Source organism: Danio rerio, chromosome 19 (genome assembly GCF_049306965.1).
Source record: "Danio rerio strain Tuebingen ecotype United States chromosome 19, GRCz12tu, whole genome shotgun sequence".
In the NCBI taxonomy this organism is placed as follows: domain Eukaryota; kingdom Metazoa; phylum Chordata; class Actinopteri; order Cypriniformes; family Danionidae; genus Danio; species Danio rerio.
The window spans coordinates 32,604,576-32,627,350 of NC_133194.1; the positions used below are offsets into that span (position 1 = coordinate 32,604,576).

Here is a 22,775-nt window from a genome sequence, read left to right on the forward strand (position 1 = left end):
CAATGAAGTGTTTGGTCTTTTAAAAACACTGTTGTAATATACTGAGCATCAAAGCATTGTTCTTATGATACTTTTCTACCAGAGGAAAATGCGAATTGGTTCCAAATACGTCAAATACAGTCTTAGTAAGCGCAAGGCTATTTATGAAATACAGGCAAATAACTGTATGACAATGTTTCAGATGATTGTTCAAGAGCCTACAGCTAATCTGATTCAGGAGTGCATTCAAGTTCTAAAGAAAATTATAAATGATTAATGATCCAAAATAAAAACAAATACGTTTATAGAGATGGTATATAAGTATATAATTTCACTCACCTGGGAAATGGAGGCCATGTGAATGATTTGTGAGCACAATTAAGTGCACACAGAATGCCATATTATCTGATAATTGTAGGAAATAATCCCAAAAGGCAATTAACTGTGTAAAGCCACTTTAAAAAAATACGATGTATATGCCGAGTTCAGCGGCTAATCAGCCAGAATCAGCTGAGGTGAATTGACAGCAACCAGCGAGTCCTGGCTGTTACTCAAGTGGCCACGTCCTTAATTATGCAGACTTGCTATAACTTAATAAAAATGAAATGGATGTGTTATAAAAAAAAATCACCGCCTCACAGTTGTCATGAAGGGTAATATTAGCTATATACACCAGAATCGATCTTTGTACCAGGCTGTAAACACCTTTTTTTCTGCTGTAAAGTCAGCCATTTTAACAGTGGGCTCAATAGAAATCTGCTCTATTATGGAGCCAGAACTAGAGGTATTTTCATGAGTTGCAATTTCAGTTACTTCCATATTAACTTCATGAGGGAGAGCGGGAGGTTGCTGCTTGATGAATTCGTACAATTTAGTAAGATTTGCTTATCACCCAATGACGATTGGGTTTAGGGGTGGGGTTTGGTGCCACGCCTCTTTTTTTAAATAATACATTTTTCCTACGACTGAACTCAAATTCATACGAATTAGCCACTAAACTGACAAAACGTAAAAAAAAAAGACTTACTTTTTCTCGTGTGATCAGGCTGGCAACAAATATTGAATTCTTGACTTATTGTACATGTATAATGTGCTTAATTGTTGTATTGTCATACTTTGTTAATGATTCATTACTAAATTAAGTATAGCATTATTTCTGAAGCAATTGTTTCAAAATAGTTGGTGTTTTAATTTTAGGTGCATTCAGGATGAATCAACTTCCTCCAGTTTTGTGACCTAAAGTGACGACTAGTCATGCTTTATAAATTCCTTATAAGTGACAGTTAAAGGCTCAGTATCAAATGAACAATACATCTTTGCAATCTTATTAAAAAAAAAAAAATTATAAAACTACTGTAAATTTTAAACATTGTTGAATAACAGGATGGTCAAAATATAACATAATATTGGATGAAACTAAAACAATACAATGATACAACATTTCAATGTTAATCAGTGATGTTTAAACTGTACAGTAGTTTTATTTTAAATAAGATTGCAAAGATTTATTTTTCATTTATGTGTCTTGAAATTAATAGAAATTAATAAAGTCATTTATTTTCTCTTTTTCCCCCTGTTTAGAATATAAAGAAGGCTTTAATTGTCATTTATAAAAGATTTATAAACCATAAATAGTTCTCACTAGATATAGGTTACAAAACTGCATGAAGTTGTGTTAATAAAGCATTTATTACCATACAAATTAACTCTAACTTAATGAACTATTCAAATTAACATTTACATATCGTATTATTCAGGCATTAAACATTTACTTACACATTCTGAATGATTTAAAAAGTAAAAAAAAAAACATCAGTTACTCTTAAATAACTGGTTTGTAAATGATGCAATACCTAATTTATTAATAACATGAATCATTAATGTATGATGTGTAAATGTATCAACTAAAGTATGAAAAAACAATTATTAAGCAAATTATGCATGAGCATATAAGTCAAAAACACAGCATGTTTGGCTTTATTTATAAACTGCTTACTACTGTTTATGAAAGTTAATGCTTAAGAAATACTGAATTAACTATTTACTAATGCTAAATAAATTATTCATAGTGTGTAGTTATTATAAAGTGTTGGCAATAAAACAGCACACTTCATAGTGTGAAAAAAGTCCAAAAAAATATATAAAAGTCCTATAAAAAGGCATCATTTTAGAAAGATTTTTTCTATTTTGAAATGTTATATTGGTAAAATAAAAGGCACCAGACTGATTTAAACAGTTCCATGACTTTAAAGGATCAATCAATCATCTAATGGAGCAGTGTTTGTTTGTTGGTCCTGGACGCTTGGCAACAGACAGCCAATCAGGAATTGAGCAGCGAGACTCATATCATGTCTATAACAAGAAACACACATCATGTGAACAGCAGCCGATGAGGGAAAAGTAAGAAATCTTGGAGAGTATGTAACCTGGAGAGATCAGTAAGGTGATAATTTGCTTCATGTTTTCATTGATTTGTACTTTTGTCTTTTTTGCTTTTGTGCATTTCATAAAGGCTTTAAACAACTAAAGACCAATGCCACAATTTTTTTTATAACTTGCAAGACTTGGGAGAAATTGTACAAATAGGTTGTTCATCCAATCAGTGACAGTGACAGCAAATATGCAAATTAGGGGTTTGTGGATGTACAGTATGAAGCATTGCTTAATGTATGCCTTGGATTAAAACCTGAGAAGTGCGAAACATGATGACAAATTCTGTTTATTAAGGGTTTACTATAGTGTGAAAAGTCCTATACACTTTTAAAAGTGCATGTGGTTTTGGAATTTTTCATGCTCCAGATGTTTTTCATGTTTCTTTTTTTGCATAATCATATTTCTTGTGTTCACTTGTGATTTTAATGTGATTGCATTGTTTGGTAACACTTTAGTTTAGGCCACAATTCACAGTATTTACAAACCAACTAACACTACTAGCTTAATAAATTACTAATTAGCTGTTTATTAATAGTTAGTAATGCAGAAGTTGGGTTTAGCTTTTGGGTAGGATTAGGGATGCAGAATGAGATCATACTTTATGACAACTAATGAACGGTTAATATCTTTATAATAGGCAGGTAATAAGGCAGTAGTTAAAAGCGTGAATTGTAACCTAAACTAAAGTGTTACCCATTGTTCGGCTGTTAGGAGGCTCATAATTTTGGCTGATAACATTCTTCATTTTTTCAAGGTTTTGAAAGAAATCACAAATATAATGAGAATATTTTGGCCTTGATATTTTAGCAGTGAAAAAAAAACAGATACTGTGGTAGCTCCACTTGAAACACCTTTAAAATAAGTTTATCCCTTATAAACAGCATGTAGAGGGGAGAAACAGGAAATAAAATTAACGTTAGTTGATTTTCTGTTTTTAAAAGCTCTGGAGTGTGTTTGTGTGTCACAGTGTGTGTGCGTGTGCACAAATTGATCTGTTACTTTACTCATTGTCTCTGAGCTCAAGGGACGTCCATCCGAGTTAGCCTCCCTCTGCCACGAATCAATACATTCATTCTAACAGAGGAAAACACACACACACAAACACACACATGCATGCATTCTTTTCTTTAAGATGGCCGACAGGTGATTTTTTTCAGGGAAAAATCCCACAACGACTCTTGTGCTTAGCAACCATAAAAAACTCAATATTGCTGGCTTCTAACACACCCAGGAGATGGAAAGATTATGTGAACTACAAAACAATAGGTTTATAACTAACGTGGACAATCAAATATTTATATATTATAGATTTAATATAATAGATTTATACCCCCTGCCTAAACAATGCACAGGGGTAATAAAAACAGCAGCAAGGTCACCATTACACTGTGAAACATGAATGTAGCCAGTTGATACGCATATAGCTATTTCAGCTCCAGTCTTGAAAGACACTTTGCACAAGTAGAGGACAAAACAGGGCCTGAAATAAAGTCATTTTTGTCTTTTACTGCAAAAACACCTGCTTCTAGGCTGTCCATAAAAATTCACTAAAATTGAATCAGATCAGTGCAAACTAAATTGACCAATCTGACCAAATCTATAATGTTCTAAATCTGTCAAAAATATAGTTAAAAAATTGGTAGTATGAATGAAATGTTATTATTACATGACCTAGTACCAGTATCTGTTAGTAGAAAATGATCCAGAATCTTCTTTTATTTTACCAAACTTTAGAGATTTTAGGCATTCTACTGAGTACACAAACAATTGTTTTTGCATAATATATACAATGTAAAAAAATCTGTTAATTAAGTTTCCATATTCTGTGTTCATATGTTTAAAATATTCAAACAAGTCACTTTTTCAAACTTTTTAAGGTTAAAAATTGTTGGAAATCAAGGTCCTATAATGTAATTCAAAAGTCTAAATCCAAGAAAAAAATAAATAAAAAAAAAAAAAAAAAAAACGTAAATCACAAAATACGAAAAACTGTCAATTTCAGATTTTTTTAGTTTAGTGTGTATGCAATATTAATCATATAACTAGTGTCTTGTTATAACCAATAACCAGCATGATATTGATACAATGCAACCTTGGCAGACATCTTTTCTTATAACTTTAGTTATAACTAACTAACTAAATAAATATATAAATAAAACAAAATAAAATAAAATAAAATAAAATAAAATAAAATAAAATAAAATAAAATAAAATAAAGGGCGAGGCAGTGGCGCAGTAGGTAGTGCTGTCGCCTCACAGAAAGAAGGTTGCTGGTTGGAACCTCGGCTCAGTTGGCGTTTCTGTGTGGAGTTTGCATGTTCTCCCTGGCTTCGCATGGGTTTCCTCCGGGTGCTCCGGTTTCCCTCACCATCTAAAGACATGCGGTACAGGTGAATTGGGTAGGCTAAATTGTCCGTAGTGTATGACAGTGTGTGTGAATGTGTGTGTGGATGTTTCCCAGAGATGGGTTGCGGCTGAAAGGGCATTCGCTCCGTAAAAACTTGCTGGATAAGTTGGCGGTTCATTCCGCTGTGGCGACCCCGGATTAATAAAGGGACTAAGCCGACAAGAAAATGAATGAATGAATAAAATAAAATTAACGCTAGTTATGGCTACTGGTCCGACCACCAAATGTTGATCAACTTAAAACCATGTTGAATAAAATTTATAGATTTTGTGTTGCTTGTTGTTTCTTTAAAGTCACTTTTTCAAACTTTTCATGGTTAAAAGTTGTTGGAAGAAAGATCAAGGTCCCATAATGTAATTCAAAAGTCTAAATCCAAGTAGAAAAAAAAAATCACAAGATACAAAATGTACAGACTTTTTACAGTGGAATGGAAGTATGCAATTTCAAGCATATTACAATTACATAATTTTATTGTTCAAAAAAGTCAGTATTTTTCTTTACCACCGTGCCATGATTGTAATAAAAATATTTTGTGACAGTGTTACATTTTGGTCAAAAAATATAAAGAAGTGTAAAATAAAATATAACAAAACTAAACATACTACTAAATATAACAAAATAAAAAAATAAAATAAAATAAAATAAAATAAAATAAAAATGGAAGAGCACTAGTAATGACTGTTGGTCTTATCGCCAACGAATGTAGATCATCTTCAAACAAATGTTGGATAAAAGTTATAGATTTTGTGCTGATTGTTGTAGTTGAAATGGTTTTTATTGCATTAACAAATTTCATGTCAAGAAGTCAAACTCCTGCGCGGTTGTATTGCTGTAAAGCTTTGACATACTGAAACAATGTTTTACATCACATTGTCAATCAGTATTGTGCAAAAAAACTAAATAAACAAAGAGAACATAAAAATAGACCACCTGGTAAGGAAATATAATTGAAGTCAGAATTATTAGCCCCCTGTTTATATTTTTTACCCAATTTATGTTTAACAGAGAGAAATTTTTTTCAACACATTTCTAAACATAACAATTTATTCATTTATTCATTTTCTTTTTGGCTTAATCCCTTTATTAATGAGGGGTTGCCACAGTGGAATGAACTGCCAACTTATCCAGCACATGGTTTACCCAGCGGATGCCCTTCCAGCTGCAACCCATCATTGGGAAACACCCATACATTCTCATTCACACATATACATTAAGGACAATTTAGCTTACAGCACCCGGAGGAAACCCATGCGAACACGGGGAGAAAATGCAAACGTTTCCCCACAGTCCAAAGACATGCGGTACAGGTGAATTGGGTAGGCTAAATTGTCAGTAGTGTATGAGTGTGATTGTGTGTGTGTGTGTGTGTGTGTGTGTGTGTGTGTGTCTGTGAATGTGTGTGTGGATGTTTCCCAGAGATGGGTTGCAGCTGGAAGGGTATCCGCTGTGTAAAAAATGTGCTGGATAAGTTGGCGGTTCATTCCGCTGTGGCGACCCCGGATTAATAAAGGGACTAAGCAGACAAGAAAATGAATGAATGATACTTTGAAAATTTCCTTGCTCTATTAAACATCATTTGGGAAAATATTTTATTTAAAAATGTAAGGGAGTCTAATACTTCTGACTTCAACTGTATGAAAAAGGTTTTTGATTTTGGTCACACTTTATTTTGATGGTCCATTTGTTGAATTGAAGTTACACTGCATCTACATGACAAACAATTCTCATTGTAAGTAGACTGTTAGGTTAGGGTTAGGGTTAGTGTAAATTGACATGTGCTTGTAAACTTTCTAATAGTCAGTTGAAATGTCTGTTGAAGGAGCGGTATCAACAGATATTAAGCAGACAGTCTACTAATACTCAAGTGAAGCAGCAAAGAGTCTACTAATACTCAACTGAAGCACCAAAGCTGACACCATACGAGAATCTAATGTATTCAGATTGAGTCCATAATATGAATTCTGCTTCAACTTTGATAAAAATTTACATTCAAACTACACAGTTAGGGTATTTTTAACCATGTGCTACTGCAGGATCATATTTCTATCCTATTGAAAGGCTTTTTCTCAAGTTCTGTCTCAATATAGTGAGCACAAACCGTGTCGCAAGGATTACCCTGATTGTGTCTGTGGCTTTTTAAAAGACCGTGAAGAGGGTCAGTGGGGAATTTCACCCTCTCTGCTGTATACTAAAATATGGAAAATCAAGCTGGTGCAGGAGAAAGGGTCTTGAAGAGACCTTGTCTTTAAGCACGGCTCTGGCAGGACTTTGGCCCCAGTGGTATTTAAAGCTTGGCACTGGAAGACATGGTGCCTGTTGAAGCCACAACTCAGAAACTAAAATGTCACCCATGGGCATTTGTCTTAAAAACAGGCAGAGAGAGAATAAAAAGGCAAGGGGAAGGAACAGGTAAAAGTAGAACTGTCTATGCTATGAAAAGGTATGCATCTGCCTACCCTATTCTTTTAAATTCACTATAAAGTCTCCGTTAACAAATGGATGGCAGATAATTTTCTGCAACTGAACCCTGATAAAACTGTTGATTTTTGCTCCAGATAACATCACCGCAATGATTAGGCAAGATTTTAGGTGTTTATCATCTTCAAATTGCTTTGACATTAGACATCTGGGTGTCATCTTTTACAGAGCTTTGTTTTAGTAGCCATGTTAAGCCATGGTAAAGTATTTTATGTTTGTACATGCTTTTCCATCTGAGGAACATTACAAAAATCAGAAATATTGTTTCAAAAGAAGAGATGAAGGTGCTAATCAATGCCTTTTTCTCTTCACGCTTGGACTATTGTAATGTTCTGTTCACTTGTCTGAACAAATCTTCTATGGAGCGATTGCAAGTGGTGCAGTATGCAGCTGCAAGGCTGCATTCAAAACCAACACTAGAAGGAGGTCGCACATTACTCCTGCGCTTAAGGCTCTTCATTGGTTCCCCATTAGTTTTAGAGTACATTTTAAGATTCTAGTAATTACATATGGAATTACATATGGATTTATGGTATATATTTAAGATCTTTTACATGGCCACTCCTGTGGCTGGTCTCTAAGGTCTTCTGCCAAAGAGCTTTTAGCCATTCCAAGAACACGTCTTAAGACTAATGGTGATCTTAAGACTAACAGTGCCTTCAGTGTTGTGACCCCATGGCTCTGGAACTCTCTCCCTTTAGCACTGAGAACTCTGAAATCAGTTGAAGTTTTTAAAAAATGTTTAAAAATTATCTTTTTGGTTAAGCTTTTAATTAACAGTATATTGAGCTGGTTTCACATAGGAGTTTTTGTTCTTGGATTTTAATAGGTTTTAATAGGTTTTCTTTATGGATCTGTATTCTTTTACCTGTTTTCTGGTTTTCTTTTATTGTAAAGCACCCTGTGACTTAATGTCTGTAAAAGGAGCTATATAAATAATAATAATAATAATAATAATAATAATAATAATAATAATAATAATAATAATAATAATAATAATAATACTTACTTAAATAATACTTACTAACTTTTCTTTTAGAAATTATAACATTTGTGACTTTAACAAAGATTAATTGTGTTTAACTATTTAAAGACTACAATGAAGACTATACTGTTTATTTTATTATTGTTATTATTTATCTTTTGTTCTATTGTTTTTATGTGCTTTAATGTATGTATAGATGCACTCTCCTAAAAACCTCATCCCAATCAATGTTAAGATCTTGTGAAATTATATTCACATCATAATATATGTCACAGAAAAACAAAATGTGCAAGGTCAGTATTGTGCATCCAAGTGCTTGGTATAAAGTGCAGGGCGCATGTTTACTTAGGGCATGTCTGAATCTACTTTTGCTTTTTTTAAGGATAGGAAAAATTCATGGTCTAAAAGGGTTGTCCTTATTCTCTTAATGGGTTGTGGGTGTGTTTTGGGCATAACATGCATTAAACAACCAAAGTCCATGGCTCGAGTGAACTTGGTACAAATGTGCACATTAAAGATCCAATTCTTGATTTTTTAAAGCACACACCTCAACCCCCATGAGGTGAAGAAGGCATTCCTCCAAGGAGGAAGTAAAATGTTTTTTTTTTGTTTTGTTTTTTTTTTGCAGGCAAGAATAATCTGTAACACCTTAATCCAGGGGTGGCCAACCCTGTTCCTGGAGAGCCACCTTCCTGCAGATTTCAGTTGCTACCCATATTAAACACACCTGCCTGTAATTATCATGTGGTGTTCAGGTCCTAATTAATTGGTTCAGGTTTGTTTGATAAAGCAACTGAAATCTGCAGGAAGGTGGCTCTCCAGGAACAGGGTTGGCCACCCCTGCCTTTATCCAATAATTTTCATATGTAAAGATGTTCATGTGTCCCTGTGTGTGTGGTAAGCAACATGTACATGTATGCACGTCATGGATTCCTAACTGGCTCTTTAAATAACAAAAAAAAAAAAAAAAAAAAAAAACTGGCCATTGACTTTAGATCAGCTTTTAGTTGGTCGATGGCGTTGTGTATATCAGTTGCCTCGATATAGAAACATGTCAACAATGCATCTTATCACACATCCTTTTTAGGCCAGCATGCCCCTGTATTTGCTATTTAAACAACCGCATGATGCTGCATTGCAACAGGTAAATGTATAGCAGTGCCTGTTGACTCTTTGGGTCTCTTTACATACTCTTCATGTGTTTTCTCTGCTTGGATATCTATCTGATCTGTGAAAATGATTCCATTTACATTTGTATTTACTTTATACCTATCCTTTGAAAATCAGAGAGTGTCTATATTCATATAACACCTTTGTGAAATGGTGCTTTATGGTTGTAGTTTGTAGTTTTAGTAAACTATACCACTGTTGGATACTAACTAACTAACTAACTAACTAACTAACTAACTAACTAACTAAGTAACTAACTAACGTAATAAATAATATATAAATAAATAAATAATAAACGTAATAAATAAATAATAAACAAATAAAGAAATACCCACTCTTCAGGCTATAGGTCAATTTTATGATATAGTAAAGATGGACTATAAACTGTAGTTAAAGTGGAAAAGAAAGGAAAAGAAAAGTAATAGCTTATCTATTATAATATATAAAGACTGATATCATTTATTTTCATTTTTGTTGATTCTGCTGCTTAAGGTGACCAAAAGGTGAAGGCTCACAAAATCAACCTCTTGACTATTTTTGAAACAGTTTCTCTGCAAAAAGAGGCAGTGGCTGAACAAAACAGGCTTTCAAACATAAATATTTTAGCATTTAATTAGCAAGTAGTGGCATACAAACAGCGACGAGAGAGCTGAGCAGGTACAAAGTCAAATGCAAATGGGTCTTAGAAAAAAAAAACTCGGAGAAAGAAAATTTCATTCTCCCCAAGACATTCGGAGCAAATGAATTCAGCGAACAAAAGCTAAACGCTGACAAAACATGCAAATGGAAAATGAAGTTACAATGCAATCTGATCTCTGCATTACAAACATTTGCCAGGTCTGTTCAAGGAAACGTCAGGAAGATTTGGAACGGTAACTTGTTCTTTTGAAAGTATAAATGCAAGCTATCAAAAGTTGACAAGACTTTAGGGAATGAATTAGACTGCAGTTGTCAGGGTGAATGTGTAGGATGAAGCTTAAGTTTTTTAATTATTTAAATTTATTTAGCTGGTCAAAAGATTTTGAGGCTATTTTTACCAGTAAATCATCATCCGTGTAGCAGATATATATAACATGATGATTTTAGTAACCGATAATCATTATTCATTTCAATTATAATTTTGTTAATAAAAGTGAAAATGAATTAGATTTATAGATTAAACCCCTTCCAAATAAAATGGAAGCTAATTAATACAGTAATTACCATTATATACAAAAACCCTCTAAGTTAGCACAGCTGTGTGATAGTTTGACATCTGATATAAACTAAACTATTAAAAATTGTTTCTAATAATTGAGAAACAAATACTAATAACTAGAAACAAGAAACGTTATACGTATATTATTAATATGGTAAGCTAGAAATATAAAATCTAATCTAATACAAATAATGTGTGTGTTATAGGGATGGGAAGATTAATCGATATGTATCGATACGCGGTCATGCGCGTGCACGATGCGAGTGCATCGGTTGAGCAGCAGAGGATGAATGAAATTTTGGAAGCAAATCGAGATGCATCGGTTTTTGCGAGATGCATCGGTTTTTCCGAGATACAGCTTATTTTTTAATATAGAATGTATTTTTTATTTATTAACAAGTGTTGTCAACCTGTTTTTGGCGCATAATTTAATCGACCTACATAAAGTAAGCCTTAGCAACGGATTAGCGGATGTGTACACATACTCTACAACTCAGTGTATCAGGTGTGCGGATGAAGCTAGTGGTGCGCCCTCAGAAAGCGCGAGAAGCAAAACAAACATTTTATTCCCCACTGAGTTTTAAATCTAAAGTATGGCAACATTATGGATTTAAGGATGGACGACTTGACAGGACAGATGCAATTTGCAAAATGTGCCGCGCATCTATAAAATATGCGGGCAGTATGAGTAATCTGATATCTCACTTGAAGCGGCGCCTCGGTGTTGTTGTGAAAGCATCTTCCAGTGTTCCTACATCACCGGCTTTCGCACTGCTTGAACTGTAGCTACCAGCTCCAAAAGTGGTGAGAAAAGCATTGCAAGTTTTTTTTCCATGCGCAAAAGTTTTGTGCGCTCTATGCCAATAACGGATGTTATTGCATTGTTCATCTGCAGGGCCGGAGCAAGCTGAACTGCTGCTCTAGGCAGAGGACGATCACGCCGCCCTCAACCCCAATGTGAAAACGAAAGTGACCGGTTATGAAAATGAAGTGACGTGTCGCGTGTATTCTGCCGCCTTATGCGCGGATATAACTGAGGACGCGCGGGTGTCGCGGACCTCTATTCTGCCGCCCTATGCGCGGATATAACTGAGGACGCGCGGGGGTCGCGGACCTCTATTCTGCCGCCCTATGCGCGGATATAACTGAGGACGCGCGGGGGTCGCGGACCTCTATTCTTCCGCCCTATGCGCGGATATAACTGAGGACGCGCGGGTGTCGCGGACCTTTATTCCTCCGCCCTATGCGCGGATATAACTGAGGACGCGCGGGTGTCGCGGACCTCTATTCTGCCACCCTATGCGCGGATATAACTGGGTGTTGCGGACGCCGCCCTCTCTATACTGCCGCACTAGGCGGTTTTAAACACCTCCTCCTGTTAATTTTTATTTAATTATATTAATAATAATAATATTAATAATAATAATGATAAAAATAATGGGTGTCACGGTGGCACAGTGGGTAGTTTGACCACCTCACAGCAAGAAGATTGCTGGTTTGTTATATTTTTATTAGCCTGTTGTTTACAGTGACAGTGATGTTTCAAAGCAGCATAACACTGCTAGTTCACGACCTTAAGTGTTGAATAATCAGTGGCAAAATAAATCTTTGTAAAACTTGTTTTCATAGTTGAAAAGTTAAATCACAATTCTTGTTGTGCAATGCTCAACCTTTATGTTGAAAGAGTGCAAATATATATATTTTAATATATATTGCACTTATACATTCTGTTTATCTTGAAAATACTTAAATAATATGTGCTATAGGTTCTAAAATGGCCCTCTACTGTAAACTGACACTCTGGCTCTGAGAGAAAAGCCAGTTTGTAAAAAAAGTCTTGGTTTTGCTTGGTTAATAAATAATCAAACTCATTCAATGGCACAGCATCCTCTTTTACATAATCTCATAAACTTGATTTAATTAGTTAGTGCTGAATTATCGCATCGTATCGTGATATGGGTGTAAATCGTATCTTGTCGCATCGCAATATGTCATAAATGTATCGCTAATATATCGGATCGTATTCTTTGTATCGAGATGCGTATCGGATCGGCATTAAAGCTTAGATGCCCAACCCTAGTGTGTTAAAATTGTAATGATGTGTAAAATTAATTTGACAAAAAACGACAATAAAATCATAGACTGTAAAAGATATGAACGTAGTATCTGTAACGTCACCCATATTTTCTGAAGAGCGCAAATGCAGCTACAAGTCATGGCCATCCGTCAACATTTTGTTTGAGCATCATCACACCGACCAGTGGATACCAAACAAGGGCAAAGGGGTGGAGCATGAGCATTAAGTGCACAGCATGCCATATTATCTGTTAATTTGGAAATAATCCAAAAAGGCAACTGACTGTTCAAAGCCACATAAAACAAAACAAAAATATGATGTTTATGCCAAGTTCAGCAGCTAATCAGCCAGAATAACATGATGGCGACCAGCGAGACCTACCTGATAAAAAAAAAAAAAATCACCCCCTCACATTAGTCATGAAGAGTAATATTAGCTATATGAACCAAAACCATCTTTAGTACCAGGCTGTAAACATGTTTTCATCAGCTGTAAAACTGGCCAATTTAGCATTGCTGTCAGTAAACATCTGAACTTTCTTGAGCCAGCCTCCAAAGGCCAGTCGATGAATTTCAGATTCAGTTACTTCTGTATTAGTTTTACGAGGGAGAGAGGGCCAGCTCTCCTCTCGTAAATCCACTAGAGGCTGTTGTCAACTGACTGACTGACCGATTACCCCAACATCTTTATCTAAACCCAACCAATAGTGTTTTCAAAACCACTGATAGACCAGTGACACATTTACAGCAAAAAAACAAACAAACACTGTAACCTGTAAACTAAAAACTTTTCTTAGAATAAAAATTTTGAGAAATTGGATTTCCAAATTGTTCAAAGCATAATACAATTAAGATTCTCGTTTTAGTATATCCTTTCAAAGACTTTGTTCCATCAGACATGACTATAACCTTGACTACACGCCAGCTGGAATTTCAATCAGTAAAAAAAGATCATAGTTTGTGTCACATTGAGAGGCCTTTCAAAATCAGTTATTTGGATATTCTGCCTGTATTCCCTCATGAGAGAGTCATGTGAGAATACCTACAGTACATACCTTCATATGTTTTCTGCTGAAGTGCGAAGTAATATATAGGGCTTTCTGTCAAACACCCGTCAAGAAGAACTTGGACGCTCCGCTAGCCCATTTTCCCCCCTGAGCACAGACAGCATGAGGCAGTTTGTCCTTAACAGCAACCTGGAAAGACTCTCTGTGGGAGAGAAAAGAAAGTGCACATTTCAGGTAATGGCTGCGAGCGGAGAGAGAGACGAAGAAGAAAAAAAGAGCAACAGAAACGGTAGAAGGGGGAAATGGGGGAAAGGAAGTGAGAAAGGAGTGCTAATCTAGGCTGAGGGAAAGCAATTTCATAGGCAGAGTGTTTGGAATGATGTTTTTTCACAGCGCTGAATCCATTTTAGAAACATCTGCAACATGAGAGTTGACATTTCTGCTGATTGGCATTTAACAAGTGCTTAAAGCGCTCTTGGTTCTCTTTTCACTCTTGTTCCATTTCCTGCTGCACAAGCTAGTTAGTGTGACAAAAAGCAGAAAGAGAGAGAGAGAGAGAGAAATGGAGAGATGAAATGGTCTCAGAGGTCAATTTTCTGTCTCCCGTCAGCGAGACGCTCACTCAGAAATGAATTCTTCTTGTCATTCCAAACCATTTCATTCTTCTGTGGGACACAAAATGAGAAATTTTGAGGAATGTCCTAGTCAATTTTATTAGGTACCAGAGCTTTCACAAGCCAAAAGGGACAGAAAAGCATCATAAAAGTAATCTATATTACCTAAAATCCATGTCCGTATGTGAGAAACATACTGAAAGTTTGCCATTTCTCAAAAATAAAAGATCTTTATAGGGATTAATGGTTTCATGAAGAAACTTTTGTCATGGTCCTGACCTGGTCTTGTCTGTCCTGTCAGTGTTTAATGTTTCTCTGTTGGTCATGTGCTTGTTTACATTGCTTTGTCTTAATTTGTGTTGGCCAGTGGTGGTAAGAGTACTGAAAAATCATACTTAGGTAAAAATATGATAACCATTCAAGTAACTAACCCTTACTTGTTTAGAAATCCACACAACGTCAAGCTGTAACATCATTAGACAGTGATATTTGGTACATTGATGCCAACCTGACATTGAGTTTTGATGTCAAAACGGTTTTCATTTCTAAATAAAAAGCAACCTCCCCATGATGTTGAGACACAACGTCAATCTAACGTCATGTTGACTTATTGTGCTTGCTGGGTGTGTAAGGCTATTTCAGTCATCATACAGTAAACATTCGTCATCTTCTCATCAGTGACATGCATCTAACCAGTCTCTGGGTCAATGTGTGTAAAGGTTTTGGACATCTTCTTGGACACTTTTAATGCTTCCAAACAGTTTGCTGAAATTATAAATCGCCCATGTCTTGAGGTAGTTCATTATGATGCAATGTACCTTCTGTGTGCGATTTGATTGGAGAGGAATCATTTTAACTCTAGGAAAAAATAAAGTAAAGACTGCAGGTTAAAGCAAAATAGTTAAGTAAAAGATCAGATACTGCACTGAAAACGTACTCAAGGGAAAGTAAAAGTACACATTGTTAAAACTACTTAGTAAATTACAATTCCTGAGAAAAACTAATCAATTACATTAATTTGAGTATTCGCAATTTGTTACTTTACACTACTGGTGTTGGTCATGTGCTCCTCTTGTCTTTCTTCTTTTCAGATACTTATTTATTTAAGTTGTCATCCTGATTGTTTTCACCTGTCTCTAATGTGCTTTGTTGTATATATTGTGTTGCATGTCCTCAATTTTTTGTTGGTTCATTGCGTGTGAGCTTGTCTCAGCATATCTTGTAGCTTAGCCTTGTATTCTTACATGGTGTTTCGTCTTGCATGTTCTTCAGATTCTTTTGTTTATTTATTGTTTATTTGTAGCTACTAATTTTGTTTATTCCTATTGTTTACCTAATTTTGTGTTCTAATCTCTGTCTTGCTTTATCCTTTTAACCATTTTTGTTCCATTTTTCTGTTACTCCCAGTCTTGTATTAGTAGTTGATTTATTAGTTGTCTTTTTGATCGTTTAAATTTCTCTCTTTAGGATTCTAGAAGTCTTTATTTCAAATGTATCCGATTCCCCTAGTTGGTCTAGTTTTCTTTCTACTAGCAATTTTTTTATTTTATTTAATATTTTCTTTTAGATTTAGTTTTATTATTTTATTGTATAATTATTGTAGCCTATCTGCTGCTCTGTCTTTTGCCGCGGTCACATTAGAGTTTGAGCATGCGAAATTCTGTTGTACAACGCTGATTAGACAATTAAAAAAGCAAGCGATTGGTCCAGATTTTAAATTTCTGTCCAGAGATGTCATGTTTTGATCCTCGATTGGTCTCATGCAGTCAAGTGATGCAATTTCGCAAGTCAGAGTTCACCAAGCTAGAACTTCGCAACGCAGTGAACTGCGAAACTTGTCGCATGAGCTTGCATTTTCGATCTGACGCATTTACGTGCTTATGAATGGAAGTCTATGGGGAGAAAAATCCAGTGTGGCCACAACTATACATTTGCATAACTATCTACATTTCCAGACCTGTGTCCTGACATCCTTGATCTGCCAGTCTGAAGTTTACATGGCTTGCTTCAATTATCCAGCTCTGGTGTTGACCTCTGTTGCTCCTACTCCTGGCTGGCTGATCAGTTTAGTGCCATCTTGTCCCTGCATCTGGCATCCTAATTGTGCTAAATTCCATCAATAAAACTTTTGTGTTGTGCCTTGCTGCAACTGGATCAGCTTTCTTGCAACCAACTGTGACAACTTTAACAAACATGGAAGGCCCTATCATACACCCGGCGCAATGTGGCGCAAGAGTCGTTTTGACATTTTGCGCCACGCTCTTTAAATAGCAAATGCATTTGCTCTCATATGTGCGCCCACAGGCGTTCTGGTCTAAAAAGGAAGGCGTTCTGAGGTGCACTGCTGACGCGTTGCTATTTTGAGAAAATCTAATAGATTTTTTATTAGACCAAAACAAACCTGGTCTAAACTCCAGCACAGATTTGCACTTCGCTTACACACTGCTTAATAGCCTACACACAAGATGTAGAGCAATACTCAAATATCTTTACATATGAAAAATTAAAAATATTAAGGATAGGCCTATATATAGGATATAATAAGAATATATATAGAATATAAATATAAAGGATTAAAATATTACAAAATATATTATTTTCTAGCCAACAGCATCTCGGGAGGCTTTTTCAGTTCATTCATAACAATTTGCTTTTGTATAATGTTATTATTATTAGCAGTATTATTTATTATATCCATATTTATATTTGTTTTAGTAAAAACAAGCTTAAAAATTTGCCCTCCTTCAGGTTTTAGACCATATGGGGCACAGCATGTGTTTTAGGATATAACACACTTCGTTATTATTGTTCATTTATTCGTTTGCTGGAAATTATAACTGAATTTAGAATTAGTTTTGAAACAAATATTTGCGCTTAACAAATGAAATTAATTATTTATAGGCTAACTGATGTCTGTGCATAAAGGTTTCCCTATCCAAAAGCGAAAGTAGATCTCTCATTCTTGCGCGGTAGATGCTCTGTTTAACTGTTTTCTGTTAAAAAAAAAAAAAAAAAACATTCATTGCTCTCAGGATATTTAAAAAGAAGGATGAAACATCTCAGGGTCACAAGTCTTTATCCAGACCGGCCAGTAGTGAAGAGCTTTCAAGCTCAACACTATGAATATTTTGGACTTCCATCTATACTCTTAGATTAATGTTTGAGTACTTAATGTTGTGCATTTATTTCTGAATAGGCTTTTATTGATTAATTCGGTTCTTGGAATGATACAATACAATCCATCACTAATGTCTGTCTGAGGATTTTAGACATTGACTGACATTCCCACTTTTTCACATTAGTTCCTGTTGAGTCCATGTGTGTGTCAGTATCAGTTAAGTTGGACATGTTCTACCCTGTGATGGCTGATCGTGTTTGACAGACACAGAGGGTCAATTCAAGGGCAAAATCAATAACACAACTTTTCAATTCCTCCCTGACAAAGTCTTAATATAACAACAGAGCGTCTGAGAAAAAGATGGCTATCCATACCGCGTGATCCACTCAAAACCTTTTAGTTAAAAATAAACAAGAGCATTTAGAGATCAGTAATTGCAGACATTTAAAAAAACAGACATTTAGCTGAATATATTTAATTAACCCATACAGACTGGGTTATTTTAAGAAAAATAGAAAGACATACTTTGAAATACATCCTTTGAAAGCTTTAATTTAAGTGGGAAGCGACATTGAGATGATTGTTCGAATTATTTCATTTCAGAAAGCCCAGTAGATATTATCGAATGCCTTGTGTGTGTATTTGTGTTTGTTTGTGTGTGTGTGTGTGTGTGTGTGTGTGTGTGTGTGTGTGTGTGTGTGTGTGTGTGTGTGTGTGTGTGTGTGTGTGTGTGTGTGTGTGTGTGTGTGTGTGTTTCAAAAAGCAGATGGTGATGCAGATTGAATGAGTCAATGGATAACCTCTTCATCCCTCCTTTGATTCCCATGGCAACATGATGCTGTGGGTTGCAGGTTAATCTAGAGGAAAATCATAAAAAGAGCTCTGAGCACATTCGATTACCTTAATTTTCATAATCAATGTGTGATTACTACATATGTTTATCCAGATCCAGTTAATGTACAGTACGTATAATTGGAATATGAAAATTTCAAGTTATAGCATGTCAAATGTCAATTTAACTATTCAAATATGTATTTTGCCCTGTTGATCCTGCCATTACACATATTCAGTAGTTTGGTTGACTTATTGTGAAAACTTAAATTAAAAGTTCATCCAAAACTGAATCATTTACTCACGCTATTTGTTTCAGAACTGGGGCTTGTTCCATAAACCAAGCTTAGAGTAAAAGCCAGGCTTATTTTGGTAAGTCAGGTTTATTAATGGCGGATTCGGTTTCATAAATCAAATTTACGATAGTTCAAACTCAGTTACTCTGACAGCTTATGCTGGGAAACTAGCCTGGTCCGGGGCAGATTAACTCCCAGACTAAGCCTTAAGTTAATAATCGAAGTAATGTTAACATTTAAAAGCCGTAATTTGATGCCATATTAATTAACTTAACCTCTTAATAATAATGAAGACTTTATAGTCACTTAATAATAATAATTATTTATTAATATATTATATATATATTAGTGCTGGCAATCGTTTAAAAAAATACAGAATTATTCACACTTTTTAAAAAAAATTAATCGCGATTAATCGGGGTTAATCACATTTAATAGACTGAAACTTGTAATTTTGGCTATTCAAATGTAAAATTAACGTAAATGCAAGACAAAAACTATTTAACACTTTACTATTTCTTCATGTAAACAACATACCCACAATAAACCATCAAGTTCCTGGCTTGACATCCATATTTATTACAGAAATTAAAATGCAGGCATGTTAGTGCCATTTGAATTTTAAAACAATCAATGCCAATAAAGAAAACTTTGATTTCCAAGTTGGATTCTAAGTGGACTGCAAAAAAATGCCAAAATACAGGCATTGCAAATATGGAAATTGGAAAATTATAATAATAAATGTATTGAATACAAAAAATTTGTACTCGTTGTAAAGTTGTATTGCTGTGAGTTGAGAACATTAATTATGAATTAGAAACAATTTTGCGCACACGCACACAGACCAGGGCCGTGCACAGGGGGGTGGCCCGGTGGCTAGAGCGGCCACTGCCCCTCTGCCCTCATTGGCTTAGGTGCCCCTCTCAGGAGGCACTTGCTCATCACTTTGCGATCGAGTTGCAGCACCTGCTTCTGTATGGGTCTGTGCACGGGCGTGACAGACAAACACACACACAGATAGATACAGTACACACACATAACGCCCGAAGGACTACGCAGGGAGCGACTCCCTTCATATTAAACACGCATGATCGCGTTCATAAAATTTGCTTAAACTAACCGTTCTAAAGTATGGCTGTATTTCACAAGGATTCTGACAAAACAACACGAAGCAGACGCTTTCGTTGTGTTTAGGGAGGAAACACGTCAAACTTACTGAAACATTGAAGGATTCATGCAGAAAGGCGTTGGAATGTCTTTGACAGCTCGCGACTTCATTGACAATTTCTAAGTACATTTACATAAGACATCAATTCTCAGATTTTAATATGATTAAGATAATACTTTTATTAAAAGTCTACTATGTAAGCAGTGATACCTTAAAGAAGCACCGAGTCATGAAATGCGGAGGTTTTTCTTTCCGTTCACCATGCGATATCAATTTCCATTAAAAAAGTCAAAAGTTAAAAATGACACACCTGAAACTGCAGGAAAATCTGGACAGCCTGGTGATGCGACAATAATTGTTTTATACTGAAACTAGTCTTTAAAAAGGGCTTCCTTAGTCTTATCCATATTTCTTTGCATGTTTACCACACGTCGGCCATCATTTTCAGTTTTCTTCAAAATATCTCTTTTTGTGTTCAACAGAAATAGCAAGTTCTAAAGATTTGGAACCCCTTTTTATGGTGAGTAAACTGAGTGAATTTTCATTTTTGGGTCAACTATCTCTCTAACACCTACAGATTGATTGGTTATTTAATTTTTGTCTTGCAGCAATTGATACATTTTGCAAAGAAGATGAATGCATTTACTTCTGGTCCTACAATGACTAAGAAAAATAATAATGAGAAACATAAAAGCAAATGGCCTCATTTTTAGCTATTTAATTACATGTTTGCAAATTTTGTCTCATAGGATTGTCTTCCCACACAATGTTGTGTCGATGACTGTATGTATCAGACGGATGTGATACTTTATGAAACAGTCAATATATAATTTAGCAAATGTTTCACAGCTACTGTAATTTATGAGTCATGTTACATTGATGAGTGGTGAAGTAGTTGGATTGTAACCAGCTTTAACTGCTACAAACTGCGGTGGATTACAATGTAGGCAGTGGTGGATGAAGAACACTAATTAAGCACCTGAGTCAAAGTACAAATAGAGAAATAAAAATTTACTCAAATATATTATTAAGTAATTGGAGTATTCATTATTAAAAATAATAATTGTATAATAATTATAATAATAATAGTAATAATAATTGTATACTAACAACAATAATTTATTAATAATAATATTAATAATAATAATAATAATAATAATAATAATAATAATAATAATAATGGTGTTAATAACAATTAATAATAATAATATTAATAATAATAATAATAATAAGAAGAAGAAGAAGAAGAAGAAGAAGAAGAAGAAGAATTGTATAATAAAAATAATAATAATAATAATTATTATTATTATTATTATCATCATCATCACCATCATAATTCTTCTTATTATTATTATTATTATTATTATTATTATTATTATTATTATTATTATTATTATTATTATTATATTAAATAAAAATAATTTATTGAAAATAAATATATTTAAATGTATTTATTATAAATATGTAAAATGTATTTTTTAAATGTATAAATAAAATATATAATTAATCATTTTATATATATATATATATATATATATATATATATATATATATATATATATATATATATATATATATATATATATAAAGTCAACTACATAATGTCTTCTTTATTTCTTGGGGGATGGGGGGGTATTTAGGGTGTTTCACCAATAGTGCAGTTAAAACTAGAAACAAAGTTTTTCTTGCAATAATTTGGAGGGGTGTCCCAAAACCTTTGGCAATATAGTGTATACATAATCATATTCTTAATAATTTGATTGATATGCCTCTAAAATGAATCTTTACTGCAGCGATTACCAAGTGTTACATTTTGTAAAAACACAATGAAGTTTTCAACATCTTGCTGATGAAAACTTGGCAGAGAGTGTGTAACATCACCTTTAAGCTAAAGTAAAAGCATGTTTTATAAATTAGTAGATGACTTTTAAAGAAAGATGGGACAGTCGAATCATAGACTTTAAGAGATAGTTCATCTCGTTATCTGAACTTTTCGTTTGCGGTGACATTTACTGAAATGTCTAAAACGCATTTAAAATAGTCTTCATTTCACTCTCAGTAAGAACAGATAAGAGAGAGACAGCAAGGTGACTTTCAGCTGTAGGAGTGACAGATAACCCATTAAAACCTGGTGAAAGTGAGAGATATAGAGGAAGTGAGGGAAGCATAGAGATGAGATAATGCTAATAGGTTAGTGTCATGAAAAAAAAATCCAGTTTCAGATCACATGGCTGAATGGTGGAATCTCTGAGATATACTGCTGCCTATGGTCTTGCCCATCAGACAAATGTCAGAAATGGTTTCCTAGCACTGTACAATTTTTCCTCTGTTGGCTTTCATCATTGTCAGTTTGGCTGTATTGAGTTAATCAGACAGACAGGCTTCCCCCCTCCGGTGCCAGACGAGGTCAGGACAAAATCTGCAGTTCACTGCTGTGAATTAACTCATCATACTGGGGACAGAACTGAGGGAATATAATTATTCTCACTTAAACAGTGTTAATAGCTAATGAATATACTGCAAAAACATATCATAGTCATTAAGCTAAACAGACCAGTTCAAATTACAATGGTGTTCATGTGCATTTCCCAAAAGCATCATTACTAGTCACAAGCTTCCTTAATTCCGACATAGTTCCATGATTCAGTGTTTCGCAAAATGTAGTTTAAACGAATATTCACAAAACAACATCATGGTTGGATCCAGTGATGTGCGGTGAGGTTTGTGGCTAGTGAGACACTGACTCTTTCTAATTCAAAGGTCAGATTTACAAACATATCCACCCGATATATTTGCCAACTACTGATTGTGTTTCATATATCATTTCAACATTCTTTCTATAAACATGGCAGGTACATATTGGGCCAAGGAAGAATGTAAAATGTAAAGAAATTAAATATGTCCCCAAGAAAACACCCAGCTGTATGTTACAGACAACTATAATAGTATAAACTATATCAAGCGACTCACTCAGCACCACAGCAGATGCGCTCTCTCTCATTCACACACACACAA

The 22,775-nt window shown here is 34.6% G+C and overlaps 1 long non-coding RNA gene across 2 annotated transcripts in view; it reads right to left on the reverse strand.

The window, feature by feature from the left end:
* LOC141379125 (uncharacterized) overlaps positions 1 to 22,775 on the reverse strand; it is a 137,266-nt gene that overhangs the window by 72,483 nt on the left and 42,008 nt on the right. For both annotated transcript variants that reach the window (XR_012395126.1, XR_012395125.1), the window contains exon 2: positions 13,782 to 13,935. This is a non-coding gene — a long non-coding RNA (uncharacterized lncRNA). The remainder of the gene's footprint in view (positions 1 to 13,781; positions 13,936 to 22,775) is intronic.